This window comes from Amblyomma americanum, chromosome 3 (assembly GCF_052857255.1).
Source record: "Amblyomma americanum isolate KBUSLIRL-KWMA chromosome 3, ASM5285725v1, whole genome shotgun sequence".
Classification (NCBI taxonomy): Eukaryota; Metazoa; Arthropoda; class Arachnida; order Ixodida; family Ixodidae; genus Amblyomma; species Amblyomma americanum.
The window spans coordinates 90,042,278-90,060,865 of record NC_135499.1 but is presented as its reverse complement, the minus strand read 5'-3'; the positions used below and the strand labels follow the sequence as shown (position 1 = coordinate 90,060,865).

At 48.7% G+C, this 18,588-nt stretch overlaps 1 long non-coding RNA gene across 1 annotated transcript; it reads left to right on the top strand.

The window, feature by feature from the left end:
* The first annotated feature begins 614 nt into the window (after positions 1-614).
* LOC144123143 (uncharacterized) lies at positions 615-2,873 on the top strand. The gene is made up of 2 exons (XR_013313022.1): positions 615-800; positions 2,709-2,873. It is a non-coding gene; the product is annotated as an uncharacterized LOC144123143 (long non-coding RNA).
* The last annotated feature ends 15,715 nt before the right edge of the window (positions 2,874-18,588 follow it).

The window sequence follows — 18,588 nt, the reverse complement described above, 5'->3', positions numbered from 1 at the left end:
TGTTAAAGTCCGTGTGGCGGAAGACATTCAAGAACAGTATAAATTCAAAACCACGCGGGTGCAATGTGCCGACTTGCGTAGAACTTCAGCATCGCAAGTTAAGAGGCTCCCTTTAAGCTTGAATTTCGTTTTGTTTGATCAAGTTTTCAATCTCGCTTGCAGTTATGAATTAATGAGGTTCGACTGTTCACATTATATGGCAGCTTCAGTATTGGCGGCGAGTGCGAATGAGGTCTGAAAAATCAAGCAATCAGTTGTGGTGCGTCTGAAATTTCAGGCACTCTTGAACATTGGCTCTAGGGGCCATATCGCGGTGCCGTGGAAAAGTCCAAATAATCAAGCATGTCCGAAAATTGTCTCATTTTGTCTTCAGCAGCTCAGAGGTAGCTAATGATGAAGGTGAGAAGATGTCATGCGAGGTGTACTGAAACTACGGATCTCTTTGCTTGTTAATTTTTTTGTCAATTCAGCTTTGGGTAGGCTTGCATAAGAGTTGGCATGAAATAAAGTGAAGAAAGCAGCAACCTTTGTGCAGTTTCTGTATGCCTCACATGACCTGAGCCCGTGTTTTATGTCATCTTACCCATTCGCTGGCTGAACCAGCAACAAAAAAATGGAAAAGCTTGTTTTCAAATTATTTTATGATTTTTTTATAAACACACTGACATTACTCATTGTCCAAACTTTGCAGATTCCTTCCGGTACTATTTGATGCTGAAAGGGTGCTCTGCCGAGGAGCTTTCAAAGCGGCACAAGAAGGTCGTGCGGTATTTAGCACAGAAGTGCTGTGACCTGCGGCGGTAAATATCTGTGCAATATCTGCTTTCTGGTGTGTGAAAATACACTCTAATTTGCTTTTGTTTTCATTATCATCAGTATAAGTCTGATGAACTGGCATGCACTGGCTCCACCGAAATGCAGCCGCAATGTCCTTGGTATCAGCAGTCGAGCGTCCCAACCACTAAGCCACCGCGGCAGTGTTCGTTGTTTAGGACGCTCGACAGCTCAAGAGTGTTCGCATTATGTGGCACTCGTAGGTTGCTGCTGCTGCCAGCGCTTATAGTAGCAGTAGCAACCTTCACGTTTTTACAAAAATTACATTTTTTAACTTTACAAATTGATGAAATTTGCCCAAATTTTCTTGAAACTTTTGTATGAAAACTGGCATGAAACTGCTTCGTTAAATCGAGGGAAAAAATACAAGGATTTCAGTGGAAACTAAAAACTAAAATTAAACTGTTGCGCAGTGAACTTCCTTATATTGAGGTTCTATATATTGAGGTTTAGCTGTAACTAGGGGTGTGCGAATATTCGAAATTTCGAATACGATTCGAATATGTTTCATATTCGGTTCATATTCGTATTCGAGAAATGATATTCGTGAATTTTCGAAAATTCACGAATACTCAGCAGCGATCCTATACCGCGCCGACTTTCGTAAATCTGATTGTTGCAAAAGCGCAATATATGGGCAGATTATCTGAATGTAGAGTTTAAAGTTCCAGGAAAACAATAAAAATGCCTTGTTCTCTTTCTTCTCCGTCGTTTATCCGCGCCGACTTTCGTAAATCTGATTGTTGCAAAAGCGCAATTAATGGGCAGATTATCTGAATATAGAGTTTAAAGTTCCAGGAAGACAATAAAAATGCCTTGTTCTCTTTCTTCTCCGTCGTTTATCGCGTCGACCGATCGCATTCCGATGCCGCTAGACTTGACCTTGTGCAGAATACCGCAAGTGGGCTTTCCCACTTACCACACGTGCTGCGAACAACATGGGGGACGAGCCGCTTCTAACGGTTGCAATGCGAAAGCTTGTTTATTTTTTATTTTTCTGTAATGTGTTATCTAATTAATGCCCACACCCATGGCATTCGTTCTGTCAACGCTCCGAGCGTGACCATCGCCATCTTGTTTTGGTCAACTACGCTATGCGGGAAAGCCTACTTGCGGAATTTCACGTGAGGCTCCCGAAGGGATGTCTAGGTCTTAATTAGGACGAGTCTTAACTTTTTAACTACCAACCTCGAGCTGCACTCGTAATCGTAAATTGTACCAATATCTCCACTGACGACTGCGGCCAGATGTCATGCTGCTATCACTGACAGACTAGCTACAGTCTGCTACAGCTTACAAATTATAATACTAGAAGGTGTTAGTTTTTTATAAATATGTTTCATGCATGTAGAACATTTTAAGCCTGACAACAGCCATTTTGGACTTTCTGCATCACTGTGCCTAGAGATGTATCGCACAATGTCTGACTATACTAATGATGAAACCTTGTTTATGCTGGGACGAAGCAATGTCTATGCACTCTAGTGCATTACAACGTATCGGATCGAATAGATATGGGGTTGTAACCCATTACTATATGGCATGCACTGAGGGAAAGGTGCCCGCCGGAGCAGCTTTTTCATTTTAGATTTTAATGGGAGACCATCTGGTTTCTGCTTTGGCCTGAAGTGCAAGGTTATGGATGTGGGGGCAGGTTTTCGGCACCTTGTTAGCTGTAACTGTGTGGTTTGGCCATGATGGTTAGTCCTTTTTTATATTGATGCAGTGTCATTTACCTAACGCATAATTGGTTGATGCAAGCCCTCGTTTGTAAAAAGATGAGCGTTCATTATAACTGCGGCCATAAGTCTTCTTGACTGTCTAAAATGGGTGTCTGCTGACATTCAGTATTACATTAATTTTTCTTTTTTCAGCCAAGACAAGACCGCTTTTGAGCCACAAGAGCCTGCAGCCAGGAGCCTGCAGCTGGGAGCCTGCAGCCAAGAGCCGGCATGCAGCCAGGGCAGCGTGCATGAGCAAGTGCTAAAAAAAGCTTAATTATTTACAATAAATATATTTATCATTTTCATTTCAATTAAGCTATGTAGTTTTGTGCATGAATTACTCTGGAATGGAAGAAGCTTTTGTTAATTGAGAGGCGACCGTTAACAAGCTTCGCATTTTTGTGCATGACTTCCAGAATGCACAAAGCCTGTGTTACTTGATAGGAGACCATTAAGTTCACAAGATTTGCACAGTAATGACTGCAACACGCGTACGAGGCACTACACAAGACAAGACAGACTACAAAAGACAAGACAGACTACACAAGACAAGACAGACTACAAAAGACAAGACAGACTACAAAAGACAAGACAGACTACAAAAGACAAGACAGACTACAAAAGACAAGACAGACTACAAAAGAGAAGACAGACTACAAAAGAGAAGACAGACTACAAAAGACAAGACAGACTACACAAGACATGCCCAAAATACGACAAGACTACAGACTACAAACTTTTTCTGTCTTAGAATCCTGTAGTACGTTTTGACTGGGATGTACGCTTCTACGACAACTCTGCATTTAGTAGACGCGCATATTGCCGCACTACTGACTCCTATTGTGGCGCCGTATCGCGGCAAAGCTTGCGGCTAAGTTGGCAAGCCTTGAGCCATCTAGGGGCTTGATGCCTCCTCGTCTTCATCTCTCGAGCTGCCTGCTGCCTTGCTCGTTCCAACAGCGTTTTGCACGTACAAGTAAACCAGCCCTGCGTACGTAAACCGTTTCTCGGTGACATTTGGTGGAGGTGCTTGGTAGTGGTCCATGTATGCTGACCTCAAGGACACTCTTGGCGTCAGTTTTTAACGCGTGGCTACATCTCCAGTCCACAAGGCGAGCCGCCGCCGCCGGCAAGGCCTACAACCGGAGCTCGGCGAATTTGCAAGATCAGCAAGGTCCACGACGTCCGCTACGGCTTGCCAGACAAGTCAGCTTTCAGGGAATGCACCGCCATTCGTTCTTCACACACCTTCGTCGCCCCCATCATTCCACAGTGAGAAGTTTGAGGACGTCGAAGACTGGTTGGCCAGATTTGACCGTGTGGCGGGCTTCAACGAGTGGAACGGCGAGTGCAGATTGCGGAACGTGTACTTCGCACTGCAGGATTTGGCCAAGACGTGGTATGTAAACCACGAAGCTTCCTTCACTAACTGGTAGATCTTCCGCCGAGAGCTCTTAGCCACGTTCAACATAAGCGAACGAAAGAAGAAGGATGAAATCGCCTTGTAATCGAGGTCGCAGCAGCCGAACGAGAGCGTCGCCATGTTTATCGAGGACATGACGCGACTCTACAATTGTTGTCGACCCTGCTATGCTCAAGTACAAGAAGGTACGCCACCTAATGCGTTTTGTCAAAGAGCAATTGTTTGCCGGTCTGGTACGTGACCCACCAAGAACGGTGGCCGACTTTGCCAAAGAGGCAACAAGCATAGAGCGTTCTCATCAAAAACGGGGCGCGCACTACGGCCGTCTGGCTAGTGTAGCAGCCGCTTACCACTGTACGCTCACGTCGCTGCCCACTGAGGAGCTTAGAGAGTTTGTGTGCAGCCTGGTGCGCGAAGAACTCGAGAAACTTCGCTTCGAAGCTCCGCAAGCCAGCGTCGCTGCCATACCGGACGTGGTCCGAGATGAAGTCCGGCGAGCTGTTCAGTCGCCACCAGCTCCGCAGCTAGCGCCCTATGTGATGACATGCAGTCAAGCACTACAAAGCCGTCCTGGGCCAGTGAGACAAGCCTTTTCCCCCATCACTCCTGTGGCTTCACTGCAGTACCCAACTGCAGCTGTACTCGTCGTACCGCAGGGGCCCCTGTCCACCATGAGCAAAGCGCACGTTTGGCGTACGCCAGACAATAGGCCGCTCTGCTACCGCCGCGGGGAGCCCGGCCACATCCTCCGCCACTGCCTCTACCTCAGAATGGGCTTAAAGGGGTTTTCACCTGACGCACCTCGACCATGCTACGGAGAACGGCCGCGGGACATCGAGCAGTATCTGTCCGATAACTTCCAGCCAACGACCTCGCGGCGACGCCAGTCCCAATCGCCATCCCCAAGGCGGTTTTCTTCGCCAAGCCGCCCGTCTTTTTCTAGCCAGTTCAGAGGCGTGTTCCCACTTTGGGAAAACTGAAGACGGCGTTCCTCGGGCGTAGGGCCGCCGCTATTGGATCAAGTGAAGAGCCTCCACCCGACAATTCGCGGCTACGATCCGACCGACGACGAGCTCACCCGACGACCTCAACGACAACGACGCGCTGTGACCGACTGATGTCTGCCTAAATCCCAGTAATCGCTGATAATTGCGTTGTGACCGCACTTGTACATACCGGCGCTGATTTTTCGGTAATGAGCAGTCGGTTAGCCACGGCCCTCAAAAAGGATCTGACTCCTTGGTCTGCACCACAGATCCGCACCGCCGGCGGCCATGTGGTTACGTCAATTGGCGTCTGCACGTCACGAATCCAGATCCGCGGTGCTACTTTCCCTGGTTGCTTTGCTGTGCTGCCCGAGTGCTCCAAAGACCTGATACTTGATTTGGACTTCCTTCGGGAGTACGGTGCTGTCATCAACCTTCAAGAGCTGGTCGCGTCATTTTCCACTCAACCCCCAGTTAACGGTGATCCCGAGCCACGCGGGACTAAGCGACGCGTCTTTGACGACCACATATTAATCCCGTCAAGATATAGCATGTTTGTTATCGTAGATTGCGACATCACTGGAACTCGTGGCAACGCTGATACCAACATGTCGCTGCTCCTTGGTCGGCAAGTCTGTATTGCTCGCGGAATTGTTGAGCTGACCAATGGCCGAACCGAGCTCTTGGTAACCAATTTTGGCTGTGAACCTCAGTGTTTTCCTGGCAGAACAGTTATTGCGTATTTCGAAGAACTCAGCGAATTCGCGGGACAGCAAGCTTTGTCCGAAGCCTTGGCATCAGTGGAGGCACCGGCCACTCCCATAAAAACTGAAACACTGGTGTGAAGCCGAACCTCCCGTCCAATCAGAAACGCTGCCTCAAAAGCATTATCCAGTCTTTCTGTGACTGCTTCGCCTCGACATCTAAGGTTAGGCAGACCACGCTCACAAAGCACCGAATTATAGTCGACGCCAACCAGCGGCAGTTATGTCACCTGCCTTACCGGACTTCTTCAAAGGAGCGTGATGCCATTCGCCGCCAAGATCAAGAAATGCTCCAGGACGACGTGATACAGCCGTCGATAAGCCTGTGGGCGTCGCCTGTTGTTCTAGTAGCAAAGAAAGATGGAGCCCTAAGGTTTTGCGTTGATTACCGACATTTAAGCAAAGTCACAAAAAAGGATGTTTATCCTCTGCCGCGCATTGATGACTCCCTGGATCAGCGGCGCCAAGCCAAGTACTTCTCATCGCTGGATTTACGCAGCGGCTATTGGAAAGTCGAGGTGAATAAAGGCAACCGGGAAAAGACTGCCTTTATTACACCGGACGGTCTGTACGAATTCCGGGTCCTCCCCTTCGTCCTGTGCTCGGCTCCTGCAACCTTCCACGAATGACGGATACCGTTCTTGCCGATCTGAAATAGCAGTCCTGTCTCTAGTAGAAAGATGAGTGATGCCAATCAGGTTAAGTATTGAAAAACACGACGTTACGGGACCGGCCAGTCATTTTTTCGCGGTGTGACTACGGGCGAGGCGCAACTTGGCTTTTTAAGCCCTCGTGTTGAATACCTTCGGTTTAATGGCCGCAAACCATAGATGTAAGACGAAGGAAGTGTCCCCAGGGAGCGATTAACATTCCTTCGTGTCTGTTGTATGTGCCACGACTCCAGCAGAAGATTCCTCCGCTGGATAGCTTCGATCTCCAGTACAATAGTGCCGTCAAAGTCAATTCGGTGGTCACATTCCTCGCAGTGTTCGGCCACCGCGCTGCGCTGAGTGTTCGTTTGTTGGACGACCACTTTGTGGTGCCTCATTCTTTCGGCGAAGTTCATTTCCCCAACGTACGAGGCTGGGCAGACTGAGCAGGGAAGCTTGTATGCAACCCTTTGGGCCCATTCTTTTGGGTGACGGTCTTTCGGGCGGGGGAGGAAGCGTCCGATGGTGGTAGCCGGTTTGTGCGTTGTTAGCACCCCTTCTTTACCGAGAATTCAAGGCAGCGTCTCGCTTAGGCCTTTCACGTATGGTATGCAAGCACGTTTCCGGTTCTGGCGTGTGTTCGCGGTTCTGACGTGGTGTCGTTATTCACCAGCGTTCCAGTGCCCCTGGCTGTGGCCTCTGCTCCCCGCTCACTCCAAAACGACTAAACCCTGCACTAGAGAACACCACTCAGAGTCGACGAGGTATGCCGCCTTCTTGATTTCTGTCTTAGCAGTACTTATTTCGCCTATAAAGAAGAATTTTTCAAGCAAACAACCGGGAATGGCATGGCGGCGTCGATGTTGGTCACAATGGCTAAGTTAACTATGGGAGACGCCGAAAGCCGGGCGCTTACCACCTTCAATCCCAAACTAAAGTTTTTCCTTCGATATGTAGACGACTGCTTTTGTGTAGTGAAAACGTCAGAAATAGAAAACCTCCTAACTCATCTAAATTCAACTGAACCGGCCATAAAATTTACAGTTGAACGTGAGCAGCAGGGAAGTCTGCCTTTTCTCGACGTTGTAGTCACAAGGCACGACAAAGGCTTGCGGTTCTCAGTTTACAGAAAACGAACCCACACGGGACGGTACCTTCATTTCAATTCGAATTCGACAAGGCATCTGTCATTACATCTTTATTGAAGAGAGCCGACACCCTATGTTCTTCACATGAAGAAAAAAAAAGGAGAAGAACCGAGTAGTCACCGATCCCCCTCAAAAATGGGTACCCCAGTTCATTCATCCGACGCGTCAGCCAAAAAGAAAAAAACAAAATACAAAAACAGCTATATTCCTTCCCCAAGCACACGCCAGAACGGGAATCGCGTTTGCATCCCATACGTGAAAGGCGTGAGCGAGACGCTGGCTCGAATTCTCGGTAAAGAAGGGGTACTAACAACGCAAAAACCGGCTACCACCATCGGACGCTTCCTCGCCCTCCCGAAAGACCGTCACCCAAAATAAAGGGCCCAAGGGATTGTATACAAGATTCCCTGCTCAGTCTGCCCGCCTCGTACGTGGGGGAAACGAAGAACTTTGCCGAAAGAATGAGCCAACACAAAGCGGACGTCCGACAAATGAACCGTCAGCGCAGCGCGGTGGCCGAACACTGCGAGGAATGTGGCCACCGAATTGACTTTGACGGCACTATTGTACTGGGGATTGAAGCTAACCAGCGGGGGAGCTTCTGCTGGAGTCGTGGCACATACAAAAGACACGAAGGAATGTTAATCGCTCCCTGGGGACACTTACTTCGTCTTACATCTATGGTTTGCGGTCATTGACCCGAAGGTATTCAACACGAGGGCTTAAAAAGCCAAGCTGCGCCTCGCCCGTAGTCACAGCGCGAAGAAGTGACAGGGCCGGTCCCGAAAAGTCGTGGTTTTCAAAATTTAACCTCGTTGGTGTCAGTCATCTTTCTACTAAATTAATTTTCTCAACCAGACAGACTTCTGTGAAATGTTTTCTTTCAGTCCTGTCTCGTGTACATGAATGACGTTGTCACCTACTCTGATACGTTCGAAGAGCACCTGAGACGCCTGCGCGCTGTGTTCGAAGCAATTCGGTCGGCCGGTCATTCTCTGAAGACTGAAAAGTGTCACTTCGGTTTCGAAGAGTTCAAATTTCTAGGCCACATCGTGAGTGCTAACGGGGTTAGCCCCGATCCCGATAAGACAGCTGCCGTGGCTGCTTTTCCTGTGCCCACCGATAAGCGAAGCGTGCGCCGCTTTCTAGGTGTCTGCTCCTATCATCGGCGTTTTCTGCTGAACTCCCAGATCGCTGAGCCCCTCACGTGACTCACGAAAGATTCCAAACCATTGTTCTGGGGCCTGGAGCAACAGCAAGCCTTTGAAGACTTCCGAACTTGTCTCCAAAGTACGCCCATCCTTGGACACTTCGACGAGTTAGCCGACACTGAACTACACACAGACGCCAGCCACATCGGCCTCGCTGCGGTTCTTGTGCAGAGGCAGGATGGTCTCGAACGCGTAATCGCGTACGCGATCCGCACCTTGTCACGATCTGAGGCGAACTATTCCACCAACGAAAAACAATGCCTGGCCATTGTGTGGGCAGTAACAAAATTTCGCCCAAACCTATATGGCCGCCCTTTCAGGGTCGTCAGCTACCACCACTGGCTGTGTTGGCTGGCGAACCTCAAAGATCCCTCGGGACGGCTTGCACGCTGGAGCCTTCGCCTTCAGGAATTCGATGTCACCATCGTCTATAAGTCTGGTAGGAATCGCAGTGATGCCGACTGTTTGTCTCCTGCTCCTATCGAGAACAACCGAGCTGACCCGACGACGATTCTGTTTTTCTTGGTGCCATCTCTACGTCCGTCCTCATTCAACACCAAAGGGACGACAGCGAACTACGGCCCCTCATTGAGTATCTGGAAGGAATCGCTCAGTCTCCCCAGGGAATCTTTTCGCGCGAGCTGTCGTCATTCTGTTGACCTGACGGCGTCCTGTATAAGAAAAACTGCAGTCCAATAGAAGCTCAGGAGAGCAAGCTGCCGGGCTAGTTGGTGATGCATGTTGTAAACTTGGAAGCGCAAAAAACCGGACGACGGACAGAGTAAGGGAACACAAAAAACAGGTTCACGAGCGCTTCTACCAACTTTTTATTCATGCTGAGGTACAGAACTTATATAGGAACAGAATTGTCGAGCATGCGCGTGGAAAAGGCACACAAACCGCGCAATCACACAAACCGCACATCAGACATGCGCACAAGTTAATCAAAAAAAGAATCTAAAAAGGCACATTCCGATAAATAAACGTGTACTGACGTGTCACTGACACAACGATCGGACAGCTTTCGGATATAATAAGCCTCTAGAACGAGCCTAGCCTTATCATTGCCGCTCTTGCCTAGCACCGTGGTTTTCTCCAACCTTGCCCTACACGTGCACGAAGCAATGTGACGCATGATATTAGCACTAATGTCTTTGTTTTCTAGGTTTAAGGCATGCTCCCGTAGCCGGTCATTAATACAGCGGCCAGTTTGGCCAACGTATAAAGCCCCACATGAGAGGGGAATGCAGTACACCAGTCCTATTGCACATTTGGTGTAGGCGATGCCAAGCTTTTTGTTGCTGCCCCTGCCGGTACAACCCATGATGCGGGGGCATAGCTTAGATAGCTTATTGGGTGCTGAGAACACCAAAGGCACACGGTGCCTGCCAGCCACTTTTTTTAGGTTGTGCGTGAGTTGGTGTACGTAAGGGACCACCACCGGCGTCGAAGAAGGGGGCTCAGACCTTTTATGGGCGCCTTTGTGCTTCTGCAGGAGGGTTTCAGCAACAGCTGAAATGACCGGGCCAGGGAAGCCTGCAGATAGAAGTCGCTCAACCTGATCATTGACACTCTGTTGCATTTTATGAGGGCAAGATTTTTGAAGCGCAGACTCCAGGCAAAGCGACGCAATATCTCGTTTAACCACCTTGGAATGAGCCGAGCCGTAGCTGAGGAGCTCTTTGTTGGCTCGGGAGGAGTACATCCAGCAAATATGGTCTCGGCAGAACATAAGCTTGAGGTCTAAAAAACGCAACGCCTGACTTTCAGGTAGTTCATGGGTAAAAACTAGACCTTTCCCAAGTCGATTAAAAGTATTTAAAACCAATAAAACAATATGGTCAAGGGATGTAGAGTTCCCTGGTCTTAAAATAATTAAAAAGTCATCAACATATCTAAAAACCTTAAAAACTGGCCCCCCTTGAAAAGTCTGTGCAAGAAGGCGGTCAATTGAAGATAAAAATATGTCACATAAAATCGGAGCTACACACGAGCCTATACAGATACCTTTACGCTCCAGAAAAAACTGGTTGTCATGAGAGATAAATGTTACCTGCAAGTAGTATTCTAGTAATCTTAAAAAAATTATCTACCGAAATTCCAGCTGAGTTCTGGAAGGCCACAGCCCCCGAGCCTTCAATGCTTTCTCTGACCGAAGCTAACAGCTCAGCATGTGGAACAGAATAAAACAAGTCTTGTATATAAATGGAAAAGGCTAAATCCATCCGATCGTTGGTCTGCACAAAATCGGCAACTTCTTGTGACTTCTTAATCAGAAAGGGGTCATCAACGGGAATGTGTATAAGCTTGCTGAGCAAGAAACGGCTGACGTTGTGTTGCCACGAGCCCTTCTCGCTAACAATAGTTCTAAATGGCATATCCGGTTTGTGCGTTTTTGCCGAGAAGAAAACATCCAGAGAATTCTTTGAGCTGGCATTGGTGGCAGTTGCCAAGGACGACAAATGTAGGCTGCTGCAAAAGGGAATGAATTTTGTTTTCACCCTGGCTTGGCTTCGTTTAACGCGCACAAAATTTTTGTGAACCGTTTGGAGAGCTTTTTCATTAAAGAGGCCATTAGGCATGACAACAAACATGCCTTCTTTATCAGACTGAAGTAAGCTAAGACCATTGTCCTTAAAATATTTTACAACGGAGAAGACATCAATGGAACCAGACTTACAGGACATGGGATACTTAGCAAACCTTTTTAAGCAGTCCAGTCCGTCCAGTAGGCAATGTTCCTGGTCTTCACTTTTTGCCTTCGAGGCAATAGTCCTGTTGATGGCGAGGAGTTCATGGGCGGGTACCTTAGGTTGAATGCCGAATTTGGGGCCTTTTTCCAGGACGCGTGAAATCCTTTCAGGGACGCATGCCCCACCGGTGAAGACCACACGTTCCTTCTTGTGTTCCGGCCTATTCTTGCAATACGTGGTCAGAAGATGGCCTAGGACAGCTCTCCATAGCTGTTCTACAACTTGCGACGCTAGAAGCTTCGAGTCCATTAGCTTATTATTAGCGACCGCCACAGGGAACATGCTTTGGCACAATACCCTCAGCCAGTCTTGGTAAAGCCGGATCTGTCGCCACAGCTCTGAGCGCATAATCTTGGTAAGACGCTTCACATGTCCCCACGAAGGCTTAACGGGACCAAAAAGGGCACTCACACAGTCTGGCGTGACCCCTTTCCGGAGGCAAAAGGCTAACTGCATCACCATCTAGCCCAGCAGCTTGCTCTCCTGAACAGCATTTCTAGTACAGCGGGCCCATCTTTTTGTGTGTCTCCTGCTTCTCCTTCACTCATCGATCTTCTAGTTCGGCACATCGTCAGCACAACATGCCAAGCACGTCAGTTAGCCTTTTGCCTCCGGAAAGGGGTCACGCCAGACTGTGTGAGTGCCCTTTTTGGTCCCGTTAAGCCTTCGTGGGGACATGTGAAGCGTCTTACCAAGATTATGCGCTCAGAGCTGTGGCGACAGATCCGGCTTTACCAAGACTGGCTGAGGGTATTGTGCCAAAGCATGTTCCCTGTGGGGGTCGCTAATAATAAGTTAATGGACTCGAAGCTTCTAGCGTTGCAAGTTATAGAACAGCAATGAAGAGCTGTCCTAGGCCATCTTCTGACCACGTATTGCAAGAATAGGCCGGAACACAAGAAGGAACGTGTGGTCTTCACCGGTGGGGCATGCGTCCCTGAAAGGATTTCACGCGTCCTAGAAAAAGGCCCCAAATTCTGCATTCAACCTAAGGTACCCGCCCATGAATTCCTCGCCATCAACAGTACTATTGTCTCGAAGGCAAAAAGTGAAGACCAGGAACGTTGCCTACTGGACGGAGTGGACTGCTTAAAAAGGTGTGCTAAGTATCCCATGTCCTGTAAGACTGGTTCCATTGATGTCTTCTTCGTTGTAAAATATTTTAAGGACAATGGTCGTAGCTTACTTCAGTCTGATAAAGAAGGCATTTTTGTTGTCATGCCTAATGACCTCTTTAATGAAAAAGCTCTCCAAGTGGTTCACAAAAATTTTGTGCGCGTTAAACGAAGCCAAGCCAGGGTGAAAACAAAATTCATTGCCTTTTGCAGCAGCCTACATTTGTCGTCCTTGGCAACTGCCATAAATGCCAGCACAAAGAATTCTCTGGATGTTTTCTTCTCGGCAAAAACGCACAAACCGGATATGCCATTTAGAACTATTGTTAGCGAGAAGGGCTTGGCAACACAACGTCAGCCGTTTCTTGCTCAGCAAGCTTATACACATTCCCGTTGATGACCCCTTTCTGATTAAGAAGTCACAAGAAGTTGCCGATTTTGTGCAGACCAACGATCGGATGGATTTAGCCTTTTCCATTTATATACAAGACTTGTTTTATTCTGTTCCACATGCTGAGCTGTTAGCTTCGGTCAGAGAAAGCATTGAAGGCTCGGGGGCTGTGGCCTTCCAAACTCAGCTGGAATTTCGGTAGATAATTTTTTAAGATTACTAGAATACTACTTGCAGGTAACATTTATCTCTCATGACAACCAGTTTTTTCTGCAGCGTAAAGGTATCTGTATAGGCTCGTGTGTAGCTCCGATTTTATGTGACATATTTTTATCTTCAATTGACCGCCTTCTTGCACAGACTTTTCAAGGGGGGCCAGTTTTTAAGGTTTTTAGATATGTTGATGACTTTTTAATTATTTTAAGACCAGGGAACTCTACATCCCTTGACCATATTGTTTCATTGGTTTTAAATACTTTTAATCGACTTGGGAAAGGTCTAGTTTTTACCCATGAACTACCTGAAAGTCAGGCGTTGCGTTTTTTAGACCTCAAGCTTATGTTCTGCCGAGACCATATTTGCTGGATGTACTCCTCCCGAGCCAACAAAGAGCTCCTCAGCTACGGCTCGGCTCATTCCAAGGTGGTTAAACGAGGTATTGCGTCGCTTTGCCTGGAGTCTGCGCTTCAAAAATCTTGCCCTCATAAAATGCAACAGAGTGTCAATGATCAGGTTGAGCGACTTCTATCTGCAGGCTTCCCTGGCCCGGTCATTTCAGCTGTTGCTGAAACCCTCCTGCAGAAGCACAAAGGCGCCCAAAAAAGGTCTGAGCCCCCTTCTTCGACGCCGGTGGTGGTCCCTTACGTACACCAACTCACGCACAACCTAAAAAAAGTGGCTGGCAGGCACCGTGTGCCTTTGGTGTTCTCAGCACCCAATAAGCTATCTAAGCTATGATCCCGCATCATGGGTTGTGCCGGCAGGGGCAGCAACAAAAAGCTTGGGATCGCCTACACCAAATGTGCAATAGGACTGGTGTACTGCATTCCCCTCTCATGTGGGGCTTTATACGTTGGCCAAACTGGCCGCTGTATTATTGGCCGGCTACGGGAGCATGCCAAAAACATAGAAAACAAAGACACTAGTGCTAATATCGTGCGTCACATTGCTTCGTGCACGTGTAGGGCAAGGTTGGAGAAAACCACGGTGCTAGGCAAGAGCGGCAATGATAAGGCTAGGCTCGTTCTAGAGGCTTATTATATCCGAAAGCTGTCCGATCGTTGTGTCAGTGACACGTCAGTACACGTTTATTTATCGGAATGTGCCTTTTTAGATTCTTTTTTTGAATAACTTGTGCGCATGTCTGATGTGCGGTTTGTGTGATTGCGCGGTTTGTGTGCCTTTTCCACGCGCATGCTCGACAATTCTGTTCCTATATAAGTTCTGTACCTCAGCATGAATAAAAAGTTGGTAGTAGCGCTCGTGAACCTGTTTTTTGTGTTCCCTTACTCTGTCCGTCGTCCGGTTTTTTGCGCTTCTAAGTTTACAACATGCATCACCAACTAGCCCGGCAGCTTGCTCTCCTGAGCTTCTATTGGACTGCAGTTTTTCTTATACAGGACGCCGTCAGGTCAACAGAATGACGACAGCTCGCGCGAAAAGATTCCCTGGGGAGACTGAGCGATTCCTTCCAGATACTCAATGAGGGGCCGTAGTTCGCTGTCGTCCCTTTGGTGTTGAATGAGGACGGACGTAGAGATGGCACCAAGAAAAACAGAATCGTCGTCGGGGTCAGCTCGGTTGTTCTCGATAGGAGCAGGAGACAAACAGTCGGCATCACTGCGATTCCTACCAGACTTATAGACGATGGTGACATCGAATTCCTGAAGGCGAAGGCTCCAGCGTGCAAGCCGTCCCGAGGGATCTTTGAGGTTCGCCAGCCAACACAGCCAGTGGTGGTAGCTGACGACCCTGAAAGGGCGGCCATATAGGTTTGGGCGAAATTTTGTTACTGCCCACACAATGGCCAGGCATTCTTTTTCGTTGGTGGAATAGTTCGCCTCAGATCGTGACAAGGTGCGGCTCGCGTATGCGATTACGCGTTCGAGACCATCCTGCCTCTGCACAAGAACCGCAGCGAGGCCGATGTGGCTGGCGTCTGTGTGTAGTTCAGTGTCGGCAAACTCGTCGAAGTGTCCAAGGATGGGCGTACTTTGGAGACAAGTTAGGAGGTCTTCAAAGGCTTGCTGTTGCTCCAGGCCCCAGAACAATGGTTTGGAATCTTTCGTGAGTCACGTGAGGGGCTCAGCGATCTGGGAGTTCAGCAGAAAACGCCGATGATAGGAGCAGACACCTAGAAAGCGGCGCGCGCTTCGCTTATCGGTGGGCACAGGAAAAGCAGCCACGGCAGCTGTCTTATCGGGATCGGGGCTAACCCCGTTAGCACTCACGATGTGGCCTAGAAATCTGAACTCTTCGAAACCGAAGTGACACTTTTCAGTCTTCAGAGAATGACCGGCCGACCGAATTGCTTCGAACACAGCGCGCAGGCGTCTCAGGTGCTCTTCGAACGTATCAGAGTAGGTGACAACGTCATTAATGTACACGAGACAGGACTGAAAGAAAACATTTCACAGAAGTCTGTCTGGTTGAGAAAATTAATTTAGTAGAAAGATGACTGACGCCAACCAGGTTAAATTTTGAAAACCACGACTTTTCGGGACCGGCCCTGTCACTTCTTCGCGCTGTGACTACGGGCGAGGCGCAGCTTGGCTTTTTAAGCCCTCGTGTTGATTACCTTCGGGTCAATGACCGCAAACCATAGATGTAAGACGAAGTAAGTGTCCCCAGGGAGCGATTAACATTCCTTCGTGTCTTTTGTATGTGCCACGACTCCAGCAGAAGCTCCCCCGCTGGTTAGCTTCAATCCCCAGTACAATAGTGCCGTCAAAGTCAATTCGGTGGCCACATTCCTCGCAGTGTTCGGCCACCGCGCTGCGCTGACGGTTCATTTGTCGGACGTCCGCTTTGTGTTGGCTCATTCTTTCGGCAAAGTTCTTCGTTTCCCCCACGTACGAGGCGGGCAGACTGAGCAGGGAATCTTGTATACAATCCCTTGGGCCCTTTATTTTGGGTGACGGTCTTTCGGGAGGGCGAGGAAGCGTCCGATGGTGGTAGCCGGTTTTTGCGTTGTTAGTACCCCTTCTTTACCGAGAATTCGAGCCAGCGTCTCGCTCACGCCTTTCACGTATGGGATGCAAACGCGATTCTTGTTCTGGCGTGTGCTTGGGGAAGGAATATAGCTGTTTTTGTATTTTGTTTTTTTTCTTTTTGGCTGACGCGTCGGATGAATGAACTGGGGTACCCATTTTTGAGGGGGATCGGTGACTACTCGGTTCTTCTCCTTTTTTTTTCTTCATGTGAAGAACATAGGGTGTCGGCTCTCTTCAATAAAGATGTAATGACAGATGCCTTGTCGAATTCGAATTGAAATGAAGGTACCGTCCCGTGTGGGTTCGTTTTCTGTAAACTGAGAACCGCAAGCCTTTGTCGTGCCTTGTGACTACAACGTCGAGAAAAGGCAGACTTCCCTGCTGCTCACGTTCAACTGTAAATGTTATGGCCGGTTCAGTTGAATTTAGATGAGTTAGGAGGTTTTCTATTTCTGACGTTTTCACTACACAAAAGCAGTCGTCTACATATTGAAGGAAAAACTTTAGTTTGGGATTGAAGGTGGTAAGCGCCCGGCTTTCGGCGTCTCCCATAGTTAACTTAGCCATTGTGACCAATATCGACGCCGCCATGCCATTCCCGGTTGTTTGCTTGAAAAATTCTTCTTTATAGACGAAATAAGTACTGCTAAGACAGAAATCAAGAAGGCGGCATACCTCGTCGACTCTGAGTGGTGTTCTCTAGTGCAGGGTTTAGTCGTTTTGGAGTGAGCGGGGAGCAGAGGCCACAGCCAGGGGCACTGGAACGCTGGTGAATAACGACACCACGTCAGAACCGCGAACACACGACAGAACCGGAAACGTGTTAGCATACCATACGTGAAAGGCCTAAGCGAGACGCTGCCTTGAATTCTCGGTAAAGAAGTTGTGCTAACAACGCACAAACCGGCTACCACCATCGGACGCTTCCTCCACCGCCCGAAAGACCGTCACCCAAAAGAACGGGCCCAAAGGGTTGCATACAAGCTTCCCTGCTCAGTCTGCCCAGCCTCGTACGTTGGGGAAATGAACTTCGCCGAAAGAATGAGGCAACACAAAGTGGTCGTCCAACAAACGAACACTCAGCGCAGCGCGGTGGCCGAACACTGCGAGGAATGTGACCACCGAATTGACTTTGACGGCACTATTGTACTGGAGATCGAAGCTATCCAGCGGAGGAGTCTTCTGCTGGAGTCGTGGCACATACAACAGACACGAAGGAATGTTAATCGCTCCCTGGAAACACTTCCTTCGTCTTACATCTATGGTTTGCGCCATTAAACCGAAGGTATTCAACACGAGGGCTTAAAAAGCCAAGCTGCGCCTCACCCGTAGTCACACCGCGAAAAAATGACTGGCCGGTCCCGTAACGTCGTGTTTTTCAATACTTAACCTGATTGGCATCACTCATCTTTCTACTAGAGACAGGACTGCTATTTCAGATCGGCAAGAACGGTATCCGTCATTCGTGGAAGGTTGCAGGAGCCGAGCACAGGACGAAGGGGAGGACCCGGAATTCGTACAGACCATCCGGTGTAATAAAGGCAGTCTTTTCCCGGTTGCCTTTATTCACCTCGACTTGCCAATAGCCGCTGCGTAAATCCAGCGATGAGAAGTACTTGGCTTGGCGCCGCTGATCCAGGGAGTCATCAATGCGCGGCAGAGGATAAACATCCTTTTTTGTGACTTTGCTTAAATGTCGGTAATCAACGCAAAACCTTAGGGCTCCATCTTTCTTTGCTACTAGAACAACAGGCGACGCCCACAGGCTTATCGACGGCTGTATCACGTCGTCCTGGAGCATTTCTTGATCTTGGCGGCGAATGGCATCACGCTCCTTTGAAGAGGTCCGGTAAGGCAGCTGACATAACTGCCGCTGGTTGGCGTCGACTATAATTCGGTGCTTTGTGAGCGTGGTCTGCCTAACCTTAGAGGTCGAGGTGAAGCAGTCACAGAAAGACTGGATAATGCTTTTGAGGCAGCGTTTCTGTTTGGACGGGAGGTTCGGCTTCACACCAGTGTTTCAGTTTTTATGGGAGTGGCCGGTGCCTCCACTGATGCCAAGGCTTCGGACAAAGCTTGCTGTCCCGCGAATTCGCTGAGTTCTTCGAAATACGCAATAACTGTTCTGCCAGGAAAACACTGAGGTTCACAGCCAAAATTGGTTACCAAGAGCTCGGTTCGGCCATTGGTCAGCTCAACAATTCCGCGAGCAATACAGACTTGCCGACCAAGGAGCAGCGACATGTTGGTATCAGCGTTGCCACGAGTTCCAGTGATGTCGCAATCTACGATAACAAACATGCTATATCTTGACGGGATTAATATGTGGTCGTCAAAGACGCGTCGCTTAGTCCCGCGTGGCTCGGGATCACCGTTA